Raw genomic sequence first — 17,912 nt, 5'->3', positions numbered from 1 at the left:
TTAAAATTTATTTTAAAATTAAAAATAAAATTTAACTAAATTAAACATTAAAAAATTTTTGGTACATTAGAGACAAAAAAAAGTATAAATTATACTTTATTATATATACATCATGCTATTTTTTTCCTTCTCCGCAAGTTTATGTACTAATAATATAATCCTTCGACAAGTATTTTATGAAGAGTAAAAATATTTAAGAGCAAAATTTAAAAAAAAAATTACTTAGAATGAAAGTAATGTGATTAATAATAATTTATTTAGATGTGATAAAAAAATTGAATACCTATATACCGTAAAAAATTAATATTATTGACGGATAATCAAAATTTATTCAAAGTTAAAAATAAAATTGATTCAAATTAAACATTAAAGAAATTCGATACATTACAGACAAGAAGTATAATTTATATTTTATTGTATATGAAACATTTTTTTTCTTTTAGAAAAGTTTATTTATTAGTCATTCTACAAGTATTTTATGATGAGTAAAAATTTTGAAGTGGTAATTCATTCCATTAAAATTTACTTTCATTTTATTTAGGTTTAATTACTCTGTCAGCAATCCCTATACTTTTTTTCTTTTCAATTGAGTCCTTATACCATATCAGATTTTGTAATTAAGTCCATACTGTAATAAAAACACTGGAATTAACAGAATATTCTGTTAAGCAACACGAATATGTCAAACACTTGACTGAATATTCTATATAGTTTAACAGAATATTCTGTTAATTTCAACGTGTGTCACGATAGGGACTTAATTACAAAATCTGATATGGTATAGGGACCTAATTGAAAATTTGATAAAACTATAGAGACCGACAGAATAACCTATCATTTTTATCCCAAATATTTTCATTCTATTTAGATTTCTAAAATTTTAAAATTGTCTTAATTTTGTCCTAACAAATCATAGGAACTTAAAACAATTCAAAAACATTATAAACATCTTTAACATTTATCTCAAATCTTAAGAAACAAAGCAATACTTTTGATGATTGGATTTTCGACGGTATAGAATTTCACAAATGAATTCTCGTTGCAAGTATAGTTTCTAAACCAATCAATAATCCTTTCATACAAAAAGTTGTTTGTCACTAGTACAAACCCCTAAAATTTATAAACCGAAGTATTCAAACCTCGGGTCGTTCTCCCTAGGAATTACAATAAAGTGTCTTGTTATTGGTTGTGAGTTATTTTGGGGTTTTGATAAGAAGCATGAAAGATAAATGACAAGAAAGTAAACTAAGGCCTAAAAAGATCTTGGCAAGGGTTGGTGGTCAAGGATCTCTATCCTAATCACTAACCACAATATGAGAATTGGCAAGGATTAATCTCATTAAATCATCCTCTAACTAGTAGTAAAGGAAAGTCAAATGAACTATATCAATCCTAGTCCATAAGTTCTAACTCTCCACTAATTCAATTAGTGAGAACTAGAGTCAATGGATCCCAATCATCAATTACTTGGACATTAGTAACTCAAGAGGTCCTAAGTTACCTTTCCATGCCAAGAGTATAAAATTCTACTCTAAAATCCAACCAAGTATTTCATTAAACACTTGGAAGGCATAAAAGGAAAGCATAGTAAAATTGAAAGAAAAGTAAATCTACACTACTCAATTGCAAGGAATTAAATAACAACAAATCAAATGAGCACAATTATTATGAATTACCTCTAATTGAATTGAAAGAGAATAGGAGGAACAAAAATAGATCTAAAACAAAGTATAAGAACAACATAAAGGAAATTACAACAAAAGAATAGAGGAAGATGAATGTAACAACAAGGAACTAAGAGGATAGAAGTAGAAGAAAGCAAAGATTAAAACCTAGATCTAAGAACTAATCCTAATCCTAATCCTAGAGAGAAGTGAGAGCTTCTCTCTCTAGAAACTACTTCTAAACTAATCCTAAACTAATGGTAACTAACATGTGTTTCCCTCTTCATTCCTTGGGTTAAATAGCATCATAAATGAGTTGGATTGGGCCCACAAGGCTTTAGAATTCGTTGGCCACGTTTTGCTTTAAGTGAACCAGGTGGCAGCAACGGCACGTGCGCGTACTATGCGCGTGCGCGCCACCATACGTGTAGCAACTATAGCAAATCTTATATCGTTTCGAAGCCCTGGATGTTAGATTTCTAACCCAACTAGAATCGCATCATTTGGACCTCTGTAGCTCAAGTTATGGTCGTTTAAGTGCGAAGAGGTCGGCTTGACAGCTTTCCGGTTCTTTCATTTCTTCATGAGTTCTCCAACTTTTCATGCTTCTTTCTTCATTCCCTTGATCCAAGCTTTGCCTCCTAAACCTTAAATCACTTAACAAACATATCAAGGCATCTAATGGAATCAAGGTGAATTAAATTTATTTATTTTAAGACCTAAAAAGTATGTTTTCACTCTTAAGTACAATTAAAGGAGAATATACAAAACCATGCTATTTCATTGCATAAATGTGGGTAAATGGTTATAAAATCCCCTAAATCAAGCATAAGATAAGCCCTGCAAATGGGGTTTATCAACCTCCCCACACTTAAACCAAGCATGTCCTCATGCTTAAGCCAAGAGAAAGCAAAGGGCATTAACATTTATTCAATGTAACCTATCTATATGCATCCTATCTACATGAATGCAACTAGATGCAAAATGGTTGTACCTACTTGGTTAAAAATAAATCAATCCTCCAAGTCATACATGCACAAGTAGGGTCAAGATCATATAACGATTCATGAATCCTACCAATTCAAATATAAAAATTGAAGTTCAAATAGACTTGCAAGAAGAACGCTCGTGAAAGCCGGGAATCAAGGAATTGAGCATCGAACCGTCACCGGAAGTGTTTGCACTCTAGTCACTCGGTGTTTGGGGTTGATTCACTCAATTCTCCCCTAATCATGCTTTCCAAGATTTGTTTTTCATCTAACAATCAACAATTATTCATTGCACGCATACATGTATCATGAGGTCTTTTCTTTAGGTTGTAATGGGGCTAGGGTCAAGGTAGGATCATATATGGCTAGTGGACTTAGGATTTGAATCTTTGATTAACTGAAACTTTCCCACCTAACCTATATAATGACCTATACAATTAAGTACTAATCTAACTACCCATTCCTCACTTTTTCACATACTCATGCATTTTCTTTTCATTTCACAACACTTATGCATTGATTCTTATTGAGCTTCACTTTGGGGCATTTTGTCCCCTTTATTGCTCTTCTTTTTTTTTCTTTCTTTTTCTATATACATTTTTTTCTTTTCTTTTCTTTTTTTCTTTTTCACTTTTATTTCTTTTTCTTTTCATTTTTTTTCTTTCAAACTATACACAAGAACATCAATGCATAAGGTCTATACATTTAATCAATACATGAGTATGTACCAATTCCCCAATATAAAAATACAAAACACAAACACCTTTTTATCCCAACCAATGTCCCAAAGTTTTCCCACTCTTGGATGACACTCACACTCACTAGCCTAAGCCAATCAAAGATCCAAATAAAGTACATTCATTGTTTTCCGCTTTAAGACTTGTAATGTGCTAAAATAAGAATAAGTGGGTTAAGCGTAGGCTCAAAGTTGGCTAACAAAGGAAGATAAAAGGTAAGGCCATTTGGGTAAGTGAGCTAATGAAATGATGGCCTCAATCATATAAATGCATGAATACACAAAATAATGGACATAAAGAATCAAACAAATCAAAGATTACAATCATAGGAAAAGAATAATGCACACAAGAAGGAAAAATAAGTGGTTATAAGATGTAACCACATCATTAGGCTCAAATCTCACTTGCTTGTGTTCTTAGCTCAAAAACCATGTTCCAAAATACATTTTTTCAAGCAAGTTCAACAAAAAATTTTCAAATTGGTGGGGTGCCCTAAAACGGTTTCTTGGGAAAGAAATCATCACCCTAACCAAGTAGTCCTAATAAGAAGAAGGTAGTAAAATATGTACAAATTCTATCTAACATGCAACCTATCATGCAAATGCAATAACTAACTAACATTGGTGTTGAAAAAGAAAATTGTTACCCATGGAGATCGGTCGAACGACCTCCCCACACTGGAAGATTGCACCGTCCTCGGTGCACGCAAAGAAGAGCAGAGTGGATGGGTTGCTACAATTGATGAGCTCCTCAAATGGTAGTGCGGATGACTTGTTTGTTGTCCCATTTAAAGGTATTCATTTCTCCCTTCTTGGTGGCCAACCTAAAAGGGGAGGAAAGAAGAACGACAATTAGGCCTACAACAAAGATATCAAAACAAGTATAACGTAGGCCTGGGCTAATGCCAAATAAGAGTAAGGTTCTCACTACATGTTAGCTACGCATGTAGGTGAGAAAACAATATAAGCTAATGGCATATTAACTAATACCTGATGCAAGAGTAAAATCGAAGCATGAAGAGCATATGGCACATCAAGTTCACATAAGAAGAAGTGGGTCATGAAAGATAATATGAGGTCATATCAATGCACAAAGACATAAGAGTCATACAAGATAAAGCATTGATTTAAAAGTTTCATCACCCAACAATATCAAACAAGTCAAGAAGCACCAAAATAATGCAAGAATTTCTCAACAATTGAGTGTAAGAATCCAACACCATTATTGAAATGACACTTAGAAAAAAAACTGAAAACATGCTATAGAAACAAAATGAAAATGGAAAGAGTAGAAGTATGCGAATGCAGTGAACAAAAGAAAATGGAAGATGAGAAAAAAAAACTCTTTTTTTTTTTACCGACGCGTGCGCGTCATGCGTGCTTACGCGTCGATGTGCATATTGGTTGAAGGACGCGTACGCGCCAGGTGCGCGCACGCGTGCATCGAGTTAGGCCGGAGGCATAATGTCGGCCCAAGTCTGGCACAACTCTCGGGTAAAAGTACCAGGAGTGTGGATCGTGCAATCGACGCGCGCGCGCACAGTGTGCGTGCGCGTGCATTGCCAATTTAAGATCATGTGCGCGTACGCGCCAGGTGCGCGCACGCGTGCGTGGACTTGTGCCTTAGGCCCAATGTTCGCACAGCGCAGGCCTAACTCTCGGGTTTTTGGCTGGGGTAGAATTTTTGCATCCACGCGTACGCGTACAGTGCGCGTCTGCGTGGGTGGTCAAAAAATGCTCAGGTGCACGTACGCGTCATGTGAGAACTAGAGTCAATGGATCCCAATCATCAATTACTTGGACATTAGTAACTCAAGAGGTCCTAAGTTACCTTTCCATGCCAAGAGTATAAAATTCTACTCTAAAATCCAACCAAGCATTTCATCAAACACTTGGAAGGCATAAAAGGAAAGCATAGTAAAATTGCAAGAAAAGTAAATCTACACTACTCAATTGCAAGGAATTAAACAACAACAAATCAAATGAGCACAATTATTATGAATTACCTCTAATTGAATTGAAAGAGAATAGGAGGAACAAAAGTAGATCTACAACAAAGTATAAGAACAACATAAAGGAAATTACAACAAAAGAATAGAGGAAGATGAATGTAACAACAAGGAATTAAGAGGATAGAAGTAGAAGAAAGCAAAGATTAAAACCTAGATCTAAGAACTAATCCTAATCCTAATCCTAGAGAGAAGTGAGAGCTTCTCTCTCTAGAAACTACTTCTAAACTAATCCTAAACTAATGGTAACTAACATGTGTTTTCCTCTTCATTCCTTGGGTTAAATAGCATCAGAAATGAGTTGGATTGGGCCCACAAGGCTTTAGAATTCGCTGGCCACGTTTTCCTTTAAGTGAACCAGGTGGCAGCAACGGCGCGTGCGCGTACTATGCGCGTGCGCGCCACCATACGTGTAGCAACTATAGCAAATCTTATATCGTTTCGAAGCTCCGGATGTTAGCTTTCTAACCCAACTGGAACTGCATCATTTGGACCTCTATAGCTCAAGTTATGATCGTTTAAGTGCGAAGAGGTCAGCTTGACAGCTTTCCGGTTCTTTCATTTCTTCATGAGTTCTCCAACTTTTCATGCTTCTTTCTTCATTCCCTTGATCCAATCTTTGCCTCCTAAACCTTAAATCACTTAACAAACATATCATGGCATCTAATGGAATCAAGGTGAATTAAATTTATTTATTTTAAGACCTAAAAAGCATGTTTTCACTCTTAAGCACAATTAAAGGAGAATATACAAATCCATGCTATTTCATTGCATAAATGTAGGTAAAGGGTTATAAAATCCCCTAAATCAAGCATAAGATAAGCCCTACAAATGGGATTTATCAACTTTACTCTTTATTTATATAAAATATTTGCCACTATATCTTACACAAATATTCTGATTAAATTTTGTACCCACAAATGTCCTTTTTTATTTTTATGTTATTCGTTTTAGCTTGCAATGAATTACTAGCTTATAATTGGCAGGAAGTACAAAAATCAAATAATGTTATACCATGTAACTAGGGATGGCAATAGAATTTTGTAGGAGTGAGAATCTTTTTTCTGTTTTCCGTTTCTATTTAGTAAAATGTCTCCACGTTTTTCTCATTCTCATCATGGTTTCCATTTATTCCTTTCTATTGGGAGTGGATATCTGCGGGCATTCATAGATATTTAGTTTTATTTATTTTTTTAATAAAATTAATACAATTATAATAAAATTTAATGCAATTTAATTAAATATATCAAATTAAAATACAAATTAAACACAAATCCAATGTAATCAATATACACATAAAATCTTCAACATGCAAATTAAAATAAAATGATACAAATTTCAATAATTAATTATTACAAATTTAAATATTATGCACATAATTAATTTGTTCTTTTATAAAACTTGAAAAAAAAATAAAGACCATTAAATATACATTTATATAAAAATATTTAAATTATTTTTTTTAAATATTTCACGGATTTTTGTAGAAGCATACCTCAATTTCCACTTCTATTCCAATTTATTTTTGAAGACGAGTCCTTGTTCTCATGAATATTTTATGGGTCCTTATTAACTTTTCCATCACAGATAATCTTTGTGGATATTCGCGGGTACAAGTTTTTTCTATCCCTACATGTAACCAATAATAAGTACTATAAAAAAAATTGTATTATACTCATTGAATTTTTTATATTAAAAAAAATAAATTTTACCTAAGGAAAAAACTATTGAGTTATTCTTTTAAGATGATTGTCATCAAATTTTCAGTGGCTTTTAAAAATTGGACAATGAGTTGCAAAATTAGTAAATGGGAGGTGAAGTCTATTACTCATCGAGTACTCTACTAAATTGTTTAATTAATATTCTCGAAGTAAATTGAGAAAAAGATAGAAGGTAAAAGATTCGATGGTCTCAAAATATTTAGATCATTAATGATTTAATAATAACATATATATTTTTTAACTTTTTTTAATAATTATTAAATAAATTTTATTTAATTTTTTTATAAATTAATTTTTATCTATTATTTAATTTAAAATTTATTTTTTATCTTATAAATTATTATTTTATTATTTATCTATTTTATCTTTAGAATTCTATCTTAATTTTTTTTCTCAATTTTATTTTGATTTAAATACTTTAATTTTATCTTTTTCAATACTAAAATTAATAATTGGTGCAAACCGTCAATTCATTTTTCAATTACCCAATTCTATAATAGTAATCGTCCATCAAATCTCCTTTTGTTATCAATTTGTTCATCATTTTTGTTTATCGCTTTATCCATCTCGTTAATTTTTAATTTGTTCATTGTTTATCGAACTTTGTAGCTACAGAAATTGAAATCTGTAGAGATCTAATCGATGTCTTCATTATAGTAATCAATTGGTTTGTGAAAATCCTTTTTCATCTTACATTGGTAAGAAAACAATCAATTGTTTTAGCAAAACAATCAATTGATCAATAAAACGTGTTTTCTTTAGAACAATCGATTCATCGGTGAAGAAATATGTGTTTTCTTTAAAACAATAGATTGTTTTAAGAAAATAATTGATTTCATGAGTTATTCAATTGATTGGTTGAGAAAAACAATTGATTGATTAAACTATCTAATTAATTAGTTAAACAAATAATTATATATACTCAAAATTTTTTATTATACAAAAAGCAACCAATTATTTGAGAAGATTTATTTAAGCTTTGCTTATTTATGAGTTTTTTTTATATAGTGTTATGTGATCTAGTTTATTGAATAAATTTTTTTATTGGTTAGTTTTAAGATGTCAAATATATTTACGGACACTGAGATGGATGAGCAATACTAGGTGGACGATGACATTAACCAATAAAAAAAGCTAGTATGCGAGCAAGATATGATGGATGAACAATATAAATTTGAACAAGATTTGGAAGATGATTTTATTAAGGGGGAGTATTTTTCTGAAATTGATCTGTTAGAAAATATCCTTGAAGCTGCGTATGCGGTTGACTCCCTACAAGATATTACAATTTTAAATTTCACTAAAATTTGTGTGAAAACATTGGTAGATATCACTTTACTACTTTGTAATTTGTATTTTTTTTATCTAAAGTACTCAAAGTCTAAGGATTTTAGTGCAAGAAAGAGTAGTAAAACTTTCAAGAATAGTATTGGTGAGGTTTACAAACAAAAGTTTGTATGTTATCGACAAGAATTAAGGGAGGAGAAGTATTCAGCGATGGAAAATAGAAAGAAGGAGCCTAGATTAAAAACAAGAACTGAGTATAAAGTCCGAATGGATATTAAATTTTACCTGAAATTCGATGGTGGCATATTTTTTATTTCTCTAATGAATACAACTATGATCTATTAGATAAACAATTCAATCCTATGTTACCTGTTCATAAGAAAATGTCAAAGGCACATATTATATAAATGATGAACATTCTAAAGTCTGAAAATTAAGATTAATACTTCATAGATATTTATTATTCTAGCTAATCAAACAAAGGGTATAAATTTATTGGCTATGATATCAGAGATATGTTTATAATTACACTACAATAAATAAGAATTTTCGCAACGGTCGAAAACCGTTGCCATAGATCGAAAAACCATTGCTAAAACTTTAGGCAACGCTTTGACAACGGTTTTTGACCTGTGGTATATGCGGCCGTTGCCAATGCTCAAAGGCAACGGTTTTTTACCTAAGGCAACAGCAACCAAAAAAACCGTTGCCATAGTTACTAACATAGGCAACGGTTTTGACAACAATCTTTAGAGAACGATTTACAACCGTTACTGGATAGGCAACGGTTTAGAACCGTTCTCTTTCATGATGTAACGGTTTAAAACCATAACTAGATAGACAACAATTTCAAACTGTTGTAGTTTTGTTATTCACAAAGACAACGGTTTAAAAGCGTTGTCTTTGGTGTTTTTTTTTACAACGGTTTTAATACTATTGCCATTTTGTAACTGCTTTTGACCACAGTTTTAACACCATTGTCTTTGGCAACTTTTGACAACGCTATTTTCTAGTTATATATTTCTTTATTTACAATAGTTTTTTCATGTTGCATTGAAATTAATATTTCAACTATTTTTTAATGTCAATAGATTAATATTCCAACTATTTGAATCAAAACACTAAAAAAAACTAATTGAACATTTGATTTATAAAGTACTCTATAAGATTCCTACATGTTTGTGACCTATAAAAATAAAGATTTTGGAAGTCGAATAAACTAAGATACTTTAAAATCACATAATAAAAGTTTAAGTCATAACAATATCTAATCATAAACAAAAGAGATTTGATATATTACAATAGCAAATAGACTCCCCATCATCTCCACAAATTGGTAATTTTTACTCTCTAGTGTTTGATCTTCACAATGTGTGATTAAGTTCTCCCTCACCTTCATAATGATTTTCCTATAAATAAAAAATTAGCAAATTAAATATAATACTAAACCTAATGCTAATAATGCTTACTAATAGAGAGAGGGGATGAGGAAAAAAAAGATAACTACTAGTGATTTTTCTTATGAATTTCCTAATTAATAGCTAGGTCATAATAGCTAATATTAATTTGGTCAAGCAAATTAATAATCTCATTTAAATATAATACAAGAATAAACAAACTACTAATGAAAAAACAAGTAAACCATCATTTGAGATTGTAAAATATGTCTAAAGAGACTGCCATTGACAATTATTCTTGTGCTTCAGTTCAGTTGTGTTGATCAAGCAAGATAGAAGATTTGCTACTAATAAACCATCATTTAATTCCATAGAAAAAGTCAATATATGATTTTGACTTTTGTGTTGATCAAGAACGTTAATAAGCTCAAGGAATTAAATTATGTGAAATAACCAATTATAAAAATTACACAAGAATATTAATTAACTTAACTCCAAATATTAATAAAACTGATTTAATTACTCTAAATTAATTAATTTCTAAAAATAAAGAGTTCATATTAATAAAATAAGTCATAATTTTTTCATAATAAAAGTTACTCAAATTAAACTGTATAATTTTTTTTTGAATCACTCAAATTATACAAAATATTCAATTATAATAAAATTACATATTAAATTTTAGAGAGGGAATTGAATGGAACAAAAACTAATATTTGTTTTAAATTTATTTTCTCCATAAATAATAATTGTTAAATTATTTAAACAACATTAGAAAATTATTTCTTAATAAAAAATTGATGTAATGGTTATAAAACCGTTCTTTAAAATAGTTAAAGAGAACACTTTTATTTTGTTGCTATAACGTAGTAAAAAATTGAACTTCAATAGCAACATCGTAAAAGCCGTTCTCTAAAATAATCTAATAGAACGGTTTTAAAGTGTTACAATATGGGCAACGATTTTTATGCGTATTCTTTGTACAAATATTTATACAACAATAAAAAATCGTTGCCTAAAAACAAATTATTGTAACGGTTATAAAACCGTTCTTTAAAATAGTCAAAGAGAACGGTTTTATTTTGTTGCTATAACGTAGTGAAAAATCAAACTTCAACAACAACACTTTAAAAAACCGTTGTCTAAAATCATCTAAGAAAATAATTTTAAGGCGTTACAAATTTTAGCATTGCTAAAGCCCAAATTTGTAGTAGTATCTATATAATTTTCAGAACACTTAAAAAATAATTAAATTTAAACTATATTTTTTAAGTATTGTTTAAATTTTATAACCAATATACTCATTATAATTATAATAAGCAATGGAATAATTTTTTTTTCTATAAAGGTGTAATATAACCCGACGTTGGAATAATTTTGGCACCAACACTTTATACATGCTTTTTTTTGTGGTCCTGAACACTTTATACATGTTCAAACTTCAAAACATCAATCAAGATTCTATATTTCCAAACGTATAAATAGAATACAAATAAATAAAAAAATTACAATAATTTTTTAAATAAACTAATTGTTGTAAATAAAATATAATTGACAACACATAATATTTATGCAACATAATTGTTAAAATAATAAATAAAAATAACATTACTTCATAATAAAAATATAAATTTATTTAAACTAATATATATATATATATGTGTGTGTGTATTGCATAAAACTAGAGAAAAATTCTAGAGAAAAAGAGCAGAAAACATCTACTTTAAAAGTCATAAAAAAATAATCGAAGAAGTACAACCATCAAACAAATAAATACTCAATAACTAGTATTACCTTTACAACTCATGGTTTGTGTACATATTCCAAAACTAATTGGCTGATGCTACAATTTTGATTTCTTCTGGTTGCAATGACTCATGAGTAAATGCACAGCAATTATCATGTGAATATCATGATCTTCAAGTTACAATTTTGATGCGAATTTTACACCAAAAAACTACCAGTAAGTGCACCGGATCATATCAAGTAATACCACGGTGAGTGGGTTATCGTTTCCACGAGGATTAATGGATTAAGTAAGAAATGATCGAATGATTATTCTAGTTAGACAAATGAAATTGAGAGTTTTGAATATCAACTAACATAAAAGACAGTGAATTAGGAAAAGCAAACAGTAAACATGTGAGAAAATAATATGAGAAGGGAGTTAAGTTTTTGGAGATGTTTAGATTTTCAGATTAACAATGATTGTCAACTACTTTAATCGTACAAAGATTTAGTTCATAGCAAACTCTAAGAGATTGAATTCCAATTCCTTGACAATTCAATCTCTTTTAATCCAACCAACTGTCAATTTTTTGATCAATCAATTGTGTTAAAAGGTTAAGTTCAAATTATGATTTATAAGCCACACAATCCCTAAGAATTCAGAAATAATCCGATTATATGTCATGTATCACATTAAATTCAGATAATTGAAGAATTGTGAGAAAATAATTTCAAGCTTTATTTCCAGTGATTTAACTTTTCTAAGATTCAAAGGGATTCAATTTAGATTAGGGTTATTTTCCAATATACTCTATTCCTTAGGATGAAGAATGAAATCAATTCTTAAATGGAAATTAATGCATTAATAAAGAGTAGAAGAATAAATAATAGTAATTCATTAAAGTAAACAGAGCTCCTAACCTTAACAATGGAGGTTTAGTGGCTCATGGTACAAAAAAAATCCTAAACCTAAAAAAGTGCGTAAAACTAAAAAGTGCCGAAGTGGAGAAGAAAAAGGCCACATGGCAAATCTTTTTTCTTTTTATATCAAATCCTAATTGATACCAAGAAATACTAACTAAACCTAATAATATCTTTTCTATTGATTTATTTGAATTTTAAACTAATAATATGCCTTTCGTGTGATTTGGTTGCGTGCATGGGGACACTCCATATTTTGCTCCCGACGCTAAACGCCAATGATGTGGTATTTAGTGTCACCTATCCCGAGAGGATTGCACACAAATTCAAGGGCTGACACTAAACGCCAGTGACGTGGCATTTAATGCCACATATCCATAGAAGAATTGGCTTGTTTAGCTTGTGCATTCGTGCGTATGCATAATAGATGTACACGTGAGGTCTCTTATTGCGCCAGTTGTGTGTAAGCATGCATGATGCGTACATATGACGACTTCTTTTGCTTCTTTTTGAATTCTGCCAAATCTTCATCCGAATACTACCTTAAATCAACAAAAGGCCACAAAAACTCAAAGTAGCATCTGCTAGGGTATAATTCACAAAATCCTCTAACATATTGACAAAATACCATCATATAGAAAAGATACCTATGATGCTCATGCATCACAACACCACTTAAAGTGTTGCTTATCCTCAAGCAACTCAAACACAGAAAACTAAGATGGGTTTGATTAAAATTTGAATTCTCATTGAAGTTCCTGTCTGTCTTATGAGTGGGGCTTAGCAACTCTATGATCATGAGTGCTTCCTTACTTCTCATTGCTCCTTGAAAACATGGAGATGCCAACATCTTAACAAAATTAGAACTCGGATGATGTTATGAAATCTCACTCCCATTAAGTCTTGATTGATCCTTGAATTCCTTTCTATAAAATAAAGAGAATTTTTCTGTTGACAACTCTAAATGCTCTGTCTCAAGGCGGCTCTTGATAGTAAGCGTTCGATCGGTAATCCTGGACCAGTTGGTCCAAGTTACCGGGTGATGAGGCACCTTGTGGATCTAGTTACTTAAGCCTTTCCTTGACACGATTGCATCGCAAGAATATAGCTAAAAATTTGATCCCGAACATCGATGCCTAAAGCCTTTTTGAACTACTAAATGTCTTGTTTCAAGGTGACTTGTGTAACGGGTTTTCAATCGATAATCCCAAACTAGTTGGTCCAAGTTATCAGGTGATGAAGTACCCCTCAGATCTAATTACCCAAGCTGTCCCTTGGACAATAGACACCACAGGCATGTACTTAGGTCTCAGCCATTGATGCTCAGAGCTTTGCAACTTGATTTTCTTTTGATCTTTTCATCAATTTTTTTGAATACTGCTTTTTCTTTGCTCTCTTTTTTTCTTGCCAATTCTTTTAGTTCAAGGATCAACCTTTTGTTCATTTTTGGAGATTTCATAACACTTCTCTAAGTCTCTGTTCATAAAGAATTAACATCCTTCCTTTCTAAGGTCATTCATACTCCATTCTGTTTATGCAATCATAATCACAAGTATATATACCACCACATGTAATGTGACCAGACAATTGTAAAATAAACTCAACTTCTAATATAATAACAACACTCTTCTCTCTCTCTTTTTTTGAATACTGCTTGGAGACATTACATGAGGCATCATTAAAATAAGAACATTAAACTAAAAATTAACTAAAAACTAAGAAAAATAGAAAAATAGGAATCATGCAAATAAACTGAAATAAACAGAAAACATAAAATATAATCATAATAATTGATGAGCGGATATTTTATACGCTTTTTGGCATCATTTTCATATAGTTTTCATTATGTTTTGTTTAAGTTTTATTATGTTTTCATAGGTTTTAGTGCAAAATTCACATTTTTGGACTCTACTTTGAATTTGTGTGTTTTATGGTGATTTCAGGTATTTTCTGGCTGAAATTGAGGAGCTTGAACAAAAGTCTGATTCAGAAGCAGAGAAAGGACTACAGATGCTGTTAGGATCTAACCTCCGTGCACTCGAAGGAGATTTTCTGGAGCTACAGAAGTCCAAATGGCGCGCTCTCAATGGATATGGAAAGCTAACATCCAGGGCGTTCCAGAAATATATAATAGTCTATACTTTGCTTTGGAAATAAAGGCCAAAAACTAGCATTCAACGCCAGCCACCAGCCCTATTCCTAGTGTCCAGCGCCCACAGGGGAGCAGCTGGCGTCCAACGCCCATAATGGAGTCCCTAGCCAGCGTTCAACACCTCTAATGGATACTAGCTTATGGAAAACACTCAAGCTCAGCCCAAACCCTCACCAAGTGGGCTCCAAAAGTGGATTTTCGCACTACAAGACTAGTTTATCTTATTTCTGTAATTCGTAGTTAGCAGATTAGTATATATATACAAGAGTTCACCATTATTAGAAACTCTTGCCTACTTTTACCTTTTCCATTGTATTTTCAAACAGCATGAATCACTAACCTTCTAAGGTTAAGGTTAGGAGCTCTGTTGAGTTTCATGGATCAACAATATTACTATTTTCATTCAATATGTCTGATTCAATTCTCTTATGCAACCTCGTTCTTCATCTTATGAATTAAGGGTGACCCGTGACAATCACCTTTGTTCTACATGGGTTCCGTGCGATTTCTGACCCGATTAGTGTTGAACTAAAGCTAGAGATTACATTGCGGATTCCAATAGAGCATCTGAGCAACTTTGGATATGTGACATATAATCTCGTTGACTATGGAGAACTCATGAAGAAATGAAGGAATCGCAAAAGCTGTCAAGCCCACCTCTTCGCGCTTAATCGACCATAACTTGAGTTACAGAGATCCAAATGATGCAGTTTCAGTTGCGTTGGAAAGCTAACATCCGGGGCTTCGAAATGATATAAGATTTTCCATAGCTGCATCGAACATAGGGGCGCGCACTCGCACAGTACGCGTACACACCGATGGTTGCACATGATCCACTTAATATAACTCGTGGCAAGCGATTTTAGAAGCCTTGCGGGCCCAATCCAACTCATTTCTGATGCTATTTAAGCCAAGGATTAAAGGGGAATCAACACATATAGTTACCATTAGTTTAGTTTAGTTTAGTTTTGGAGGGGAAGTTAATTTTTAGAGAGAGAAGCTCTCACTTCTCTCTAGGATTAGGATTAGGCTTAGGTTTAGGTTAATCTCATCTTAGATCTAGGTTTAATTCATGCTTTGACTTACTTTTCCTTTACAATTTCTTGTTCCTCTACTCTTCCTCTCTCTAATTTTGTATTTCATTCTTGTAATTGTTTACTTTGTTGTTGGTGCACTCTTTCTTCTTCTGTTTTCCTTTAATGCAATTTAAGGTAATTCATGTAGATCTTGTTTTCTTTAATTGTTGTTGTTAATTCTTTGCAATTAGTTGTTGTTAGATTTGTTCTTGTTGTTGATTTACTATGCTTTCTTTTTGTGCCTTCCAAGTGTTTGATAAAATGCTTGAGAAGATGTTAGAGTAGAATTTTATGCTCTTGGCTTGGAAAGGTAACTTAGGAACTCTTGAGTTACTAATGTCTAAGTAATTGATGATTGGGATCCATTGACTCTAGTTCTCACTAATTGAATTAGTGGAAAGTTAGGACTTATGGATTAGGATTGATATAGCTCATTTTACTTTCCTTTACTACTAGTTAGAGGATGACTTAATGGGATTTATCCTTGCCAATTCTCAAGTTGTGGTTAGTGATTAGGATAGAGATCCTTGACCACCAACCCTTGCCAAGACCTTTTTAGCCATTAGTTTACTTCCTTGCCATTTATCTTTCATGTCTCTTATCAAAACCACAAAACATATTCCATAACCAATAACAAGACACTTTATTGCAATTTTTAGGGAGAACGACCCGAGGTTTAAATACTTCGGTTTATAATTTTAGGGGTTTGTTACTTGTGACAAACAAATCTTTTGTATGAAAGGATTATTGCTTGGTTTAGAAACTATACTTCGACGAGATTTCATTTGTGAAATTCTAAACCATCAATAATCCGTTCATCACACGCCTAGCTTCTCAGCTAGACTTGGCGCGCCATGCCTGGCTCCCCAAGTGGCACACATTCTTCATTAACTAACTTGGCGTGCCACGCCTTCAAGCCCAAGTGGCATGCCCAGGTCTTTCTTTTGCTCCTCTATCCTGGCGTGCCATGCCTTCGAGCTCAAGTGGCACGCCCAGAGTCTTTCTTCCTCTCTTGCTTTCTGGAATCTTGAACCACGCCCATAGTAAGCTCTTCATCTTTCCTCTCTGGAAAACAACGCTGGCGTGCCATGCCCAGTAGGTGGCGTGCCACGCCCATAATAAACCTTCAACTTCACTATCTGAAAAACAACACTGGTGTGCCACGCCCAGTAGGTGGCGTGCCACGCCCATAATAAGGCTTCCTCATTCGTCTTTAGAAAACAACACTGGCGTGCCACACTGTTTGTGATGCAAGCATGACTCCCTTTGGTCTAGTGGCTAGCGTGCCACTGCCCAGTATTCAAGTGGCACGCCCTTGGTTCTTCCTCCTTGTGTGCTAAAGTTGGCATGCCATGCCTTTGACATCAAGTGGCATGCCCATGTTGGGGCTACATTCTTCAAGCATTGGCGTGCCGCGCCTAGAACCCAAGTGGCACACCCAAGTCACAATTAAAGTTGGCGTGCCACGCCTTCGACATCAAGTGGCATGCCCAGTGTTGAACCTTCAAGTCCCTTTTCTAGAGCAATGAACTGGCGTGCCACGCCTTCAAGTTCAAGTGGCACGCCCATTGTGCATGAGGGGGTTGGCGTGCCACGCCCTCTTTGTGGTCTTTAAAAGTGCTCTCTGGAAAGTATAACTGGCGTGCCACGCCCATAATAAAGCTCATTGTCCCTTCTTTAGAGTTTATAACTGGCGTGCCACACCCATTATGCTTCATCTCCCTGGCGTGCCACGCCCATAGTGAGCTCCATGGGCTTCTTCTCTGGACTGGATAACTGGCGTGCCACGTCCATAGTAAGCTCCATGGGCTTCTTCTCTGGACTGGATAACTGGCGTGCCATGCTTTCGATGTCAAGTGGCACTCCCATTGTAATTCTTGCATTGTACCTTTTGGATTTATGAACTGGCGTGCCACGCCTCTCAGCTGGCGTGCCACGCCCATGCAATTTGTTGCCGTCTGCACCAAGTGGCACGCCCAACACACATGCCCAGCACACTTTTCTTGTTTCCTTCTTCTTTTGTTGCTCTTTTCACCTGGAATTCAAATAAAACTCATTTCAAAGCAATGCACCATAATATTAATCATTTAACTCATGAAATTGCATTGATTGAACGAAATTGAATTCTTTTTATTGTCCTTTTAGATAGGAGAAAGAGGTAGATGATGCAAGTCATCACAACATCAAACTTAAGCTTGGCTTGTCCCCAAGCAAATCAATATGAATTGTTCT

Source organism: Arachis stenosperma, chromosome 3, assembly GCF_014773155.1.
Source record: "Arachis stenosperma cultivar V10309 chromosome 3, arast.V10309.gnm1.PFL2, whole genome shotgun sequence".
Lineage (NCBI taxonomy): Eukaryota > Viridiplantae > Streptophyta > Magnoliopsida > Fabales > Fabaceae > Arachis > Arachis stenosperma.
This window is presented reverse-complemented; position numbering follows the sequence as displayed.